Genomic DNA, 6000 nt, shown 5'->3' with positions numbered 1-6000 from the left:
CCCCTTCCATTCTGTTGGGATAGGAAGACAAAGAGTACTGTCCTAAATGGAGAGGGAAAGAGGAGGAATATGGACGAGTGCCAAGCTTCACAGGGCAGAGCCAAACTCAGGATCAGGGAGGAGGACTGAACGTTACGAAGATAAGGGCCAGACCAAACAGGAAAACCATGGAGCTGGGGCGTCGTCACACAGAAACGCAGAGCCTGTGGTGGATACTCACGTTGCATGTGTTGTGTTGCATTGTTTGTCCCAGTTGTCAGTTGTCAAACAGGTTACCATTAAATGGCTGAGCAGACCAAGAGAAGAAAAGGCCAACACAGAAAGCTTGTTCTGTCTTTAATAGGTTTGACTTGGTTTTATACACACATACAGTATTATCATGAATCAATGTTTATAATCTTAAATATACCCTATTCTGAGAGGGGGGGATTACAATCACAGAATATAAATTAAAACAAAATGGCAGTACAAGAAGTGATGCACCCTAGGACACAGGTGGCCAACTTAGTATTTCAGTTTTTCAAAACAAAAAGCAAACCATGGAGGTCCTTTCTCCATGCCCTGAACTACATCACTTCCTATGGCCAGGTGTCAAAACACAAATAGTTGAATACAATACGCTACGATTACATCTTTCCAAAGACATACTCACACACACAAGACTTGTGGGGGGAAGAAATTCAAAATTTAAATTAAGAATTGGAATTAAATAATTTGGGTTTTGTTCTGTTCTGTGTGTAGGAAAGGTAGGATTGTCTTGCCTAACTGTTTTGCTGTGTTGCGCTGTGCTGTATGTAAGCAAGTGGGATTGTATTCTGTAAATTGCCATGAAAATCTCCAGCTAAGCCATTGTTGTTGGATCTGTAAAAGGGTATCTGTGGAAATGCTGGGCTACAGTATGTGTTCTTGAATCAAACCAGTCAAGCACAGCCTTCCCTGAGACCATACAAAATCAGTTACCAATTCAGACCAGAGACCCAGATGCACACAAACATTGTGTAATTTTTTTCAGGGTGGATGAAAAGAACACAGGACATGTTGTGCCCCTTTTTTCATTTTTTTCCCTCCCAGAGTTCTCCTTTATATATTCAAATTCTGTTCAGCAGCATAAAATCCTCCTGAGAGGCCTTATTGTCTTCTCACTTGTCCCCTGGGCTCACATCAACCAGATACATCTCCTCTCTCCACAATGTAGCCCAACACCCAGCAGATAGGCCCTCACTCTTTCTCTCTCTTGGTCTTTCTTTTTCTCACTCTCCCTTTCTCTCTCACTCACTCACTCACTCACTCTCTCTCTCTCTCTCTCTCTCTCTCTCTCTCTCTCTCTCTCTCTCTCTCTCTCTCTCTCATTCTATCTCTTTCTCTCTCTCTCTCTCTCTCTCTCTCTCTTGCTCCTACTCTTTCACTCCCTCTCGCTCTCTCTCTCTCTGTCCCCACACTGCCTCCTAGTCAAACACAATTTGAAGAAGATTAATTAAAATGCTTTTAAAGCTGCTGCTGATTGTGTGGATTCTCAAAGACTTTTATTCCTTCAACTTTTTTTTTTTTTTGCCTGTGCGAAGATGAACTTGAACAAACGAACTGAATGGCCTTTCACTGAGTCTGCCCTCCCAATAATAAACATCTGCTGTATTATTATGTGTGGAAATAAAAGGATATATGCGTTCGCTTTCTTTCTCATTGCATTCAGGGGACTCTGCATATAGCACATTTTACACTGATGGCTGAGTTGCAATTGCAGTTACAAATGTATGAACACTATACTTTCATAATAACGCGGTCCAAATGCTTCAAAAGGCACACAGGTCTGCTCTGGTGAACTCGAATGTGTGGTCTCTGGTGCATAAAGTAAGCATAAGGCCAACTGTCTAGCAATGAGCCTTCACTGAACATAATGGAGGGCCTAAGGCGTCAAAGCTAATACATTTATACAGGGTACGAGGGAGAAAAAAACTAAACAAATGCGTGATACATAGAATGCATCAGACTCATGTCAAAACAGCTTTATAGCATAAAAACTACAGCTACGAATGTTGAGTAGGCAAATTCAACGTTTATGTCACAAATCCCAAATTAACGATTATTTAATCTTACAAATGTTGAATGTGGACTTATATTGTAGGCCATACAATAACCTTTTTCTTGAAGATACCACAACCACAAGGCAGTGCGTTTAGAAAACTATCCTTATTTTATCGATGGCAGCCAGATGACATAAGTAGGGTGCTTGCCTCTACAAAACTCTCTCACTGGGTACTGTTACAACATCTCCCGCTCTCGGAAAAGTCCCAGTTTGGAGTCCTGTTTTCTTTTCTTTCTTTTCTTTGCTTGCACGAGCAACCCCCAGACTTGGCACAGACCTTGCCCCAAGGTCAGTAATGGCATACACAACGTACATCATTTGTTACTGATTTCTTTTAATGCTCAAAAGAATGATGACAGCCAGTGAGTTTGATGAAGCTGTGCATATCAGGCCAAGCTCAGGCCAGAGTCTTCTGGCTAAATTCTCTCCCACTGTTCTCAACTGTCCATTTATTGTTGTCTTCAGAAGCCACACTTAACAACTCATTTGAGAGCAAGCACCATTTAAAATGATACAAACACTATACACAAGTGCAAAGACAGGTAGATTTAGTTTAATACAGTAATGCAGCCACGGGTATATGTAAGGGTATTGGCTGTTAGTCAAGGTCATAAGCAAAGCAAGACTGGAGGCGATGCAATACTTTTTGCATTTCTCTCTACTCAGAGACAAAGATTTGGACGTGACCAACCACATTTTATATATTAAACTTAGGTGTGCTAATTGTTGTATACCACTTAAAGAAGATTATATATGATATATCATTCACATCATTTATTTGAATCGGAGGTCAGATGTTGGAACTGAATGGCATTGAATTTCTCCATAATTCAGCATTAGGCAGGAAGAATGGAACAGTTTGCAGTGCAACTCATTCTTTATTAAACATTTATTGTAAAAAACTGCAACTGTTATATTTTTGTCACCTTGGGTGCACAGACATCCAAAAATGGCATTGTTAATAAGCAACCCTCCTCCGTCAAAGATTCATAGGTGAGCAAACAACACCCCTCTTCCCCCAACTAGTCTGCTGGCTCCCGGAAAGACAAAATTATAATTTTTTTAAAGGATGTTTATTTATTCAGTCACATTTGTGGCATGTGTGAAAACCACCTCTACCGTGCCCAGGACTTCAACACTGCAGCTAGATTTAGATTTGTTTCTTTCCGGGCGCACATTGCTGATGTCTTCTTCTTCTTGGTTTCTTCATAGTTAGATTCTTTCTTTTTTGTGTAGATTTTTGTCTTTATGCTTTTTTTTGTAGTTTTATTTTCTCCGATTCTTTTTCTTGCATTCTTCTGGATAATTGCAATTTTTTATATCTCTAATGCCATTTTCTGCACATTGTTTTCTGGCTGTTTGGGATGTGGAGGGATAGCTTCTGGTGAAAAGTATTTTGTACCCATCTCAAAGGCTCATGGTCTTGAGTGAGACGCAAAGAAGGAAGCTGGGTCTGTTGGAGGAGGCACAGCAGGAAGTGGCCTTGTTGGAGGAGGCACAGCGGAAGATGGAAGAGGATGCTCAGTGACCAGAGACAGTGAAAAGTCACATCCTTGGAATATCTCCCTAATAAATGCTAAATCCCTGTGCATCTAAATCCTGCCTGCCCATTTGTGGGCGACCGCTGCCTGTGACAGGGACACCCTGAGAATGCCTGGGATGTCGTAAATCGATATTGTCAACCCTGGATGAGTTTTCATCCATGAGTTGTTGACTCTTTAAAGGGCCCTACACACACTTCTGTTGAGCGGGTGTAACTTGCAGCTCGACAATTTAAAGAACTTTGGACTTTTCGTATGAAGCTGGAAGTGGATCAAGTTAACGAGGAAATCAGCCTTTATCATCCACCCAGATGCGTTGGTTGTCCCTGCTATGGTTCATGAGTGAATTTATTAACTTGCCTTTCACCACGTCTTGCCACAACCCTTTTTGGATTTTGGATTGGAAACTTTTGTGTTTGTCAAAAAACATTTTGTGCTCAATTGTGTTACATTTGTTCGATTTTAACTGGTTCCCCTACAAAGGCTTGTGGCTTGGGGACGTCTTTTCGAGAGAGTGAATCAGTCAACACCAGTCATATTGGTGTCACTCAACTTTGGTGGAATTGTACTGAGTCTAGTTGAAAGACAAACTTCCAAACATTAAATAAAATTGAATGTTTTTCTCTTAGATTTACCTGACCTCTTTGGGACTTACTGTAACTCATAGTATGAGTCAGCTGGCCTTGTTTATACTCTTTGAGGCTCCTCTCTTTCCTCTAAGAACACCTTTCTGATGGTCCAGTACCCTGCAATGGGTAACTTATCAGGTCCTCGCTAGACGGTTTTTCATTTTCATGGAATCTTAATAAGTTGGTATTAGACATGACAAAGTCCTCTGCCTTGACTGTCCTGACCTCAGTGCCGGTTCTAGCACGTTCGGCACCCTAGACGAGATGTATCAACAGCACCACCCCCCCCCCCCCCCCCCGGGGCCGCAAATCGATTGGATAATTTGTTTACTATATGACAAACAACAATGGCTTATTTGCTAATGGTCCATTACAATAACATTTATAAGAAATAATGAAATTATCTTATTGTTACGTTATTAGCTCCACTCATTATGTACCTCTCAATGACTTGTGCACGTTTAAATGTAAGTTAAACGTGTATTAGCATCAATATGCCACCGTAGAAGACAACCGTCAAATATTGTTGAATTAGTCGATTAAGACTTGAAGGACAATCTCCTGTTGCAAGCATCCCCAGTCTCCCCCACCAGTAAAGTAGCTTGAGACATCGTGGTTTGTTTGTAACAACCAGTCAAGTTGTTAACGTAAGTTTTTTACAGGCCAATGCATGCAAACTCAATTTTACTGTGACAGGAGCAGACAGACAAGGGTATTCAGAAATGACAGTATAATACAAATATTATTTTGCTGAATAAATTTATTTTAATTAAAAGCATAGCTATACTATAGCTAGCTAGCTGACTTCAAGGATTATCAATAGGCTACATCCCATATTTAAACTAATCAGCATCCAGATTTCAAATAACCAGGTAGGGCCTGGTTTCCCGATAACAATGGTCATACAATGTAAGACTGCATGCAAAGGCACTGTGACTTTCTGTGACTTTCTAACGATGCATGTATTTTAAACCAGCACGTAGATGTTGCACACTTGGACACAAAGTGACTTCCAGACGTGCATAAGTTTCACACATTTTCATTTTTTCCTCTTGCTTTCCTCGGTCCTCGAACACCTTGCATTTCTCACGCTGAAAATTAAGGGATAAATTGTCCCACTATATACAATTAATGGACGAGGCGCAGGTATACATAGAGGTAAGTTTTCTGCCGAGTTGAAAGCTGTCAGATACAGAGTTACAGAGTTAAATGCCACCTACAAGCCAATTAGAAACACTAGCAGCACCCCCCCCCCCCGACACACACACAACACTAACACAAATAGTACATGAGAATGGGGAGTTAAAAGTAAGTCCATCATTAGGGGGGCTGTCCAATGTGCTTAATGGAATCTTATTCAACCACCATCAAGATATTGAATAAGACAAATTCTATAAACAAAATACAAACATTCAAAATCTTTTCAAATGCCAAGATCCAACACTGCTCAATTGTATGAGCAAATCCTGCCTGGCAAAGTCTTTTGATCCATAAGGGCGGACCCAAACGCAGACACAGACAAGAGGTCGGTAATGAAAAGGGGTTCATTGCAGGAGTTCAGGGGAGTGAGGATGGCAAAGGTGAAATGAGCAGGATGGTGGTTAGCAGAGTGTAAACTCGAGTATTGATAGGCAGGCAGACTAGAGATGAATGAACCTGGAAACACAGGTAAGTACAGGCACAGTAAACGACAAGAGGAAATAACTCCAATTATACCATGGTCTGGGTGAATACCCAATTTGATTGG

This window comes from Osmerus mordax, chromosome 2 (genome assembly GCF_038355195.1).
Source record: "Osmerus mordax isolate fOsmMor3 chromosome 2, fOsmMor3.pri, whole genome shotgun sequence".
NCBI lineage: Eukaryota > Metazoa > Chordata > Actinopteri > Osmeriformes > Osmeridae > Osmerus > Osmerus mordax.
This window is presented reverse-complemented; position numbering follows the sequence as displayed.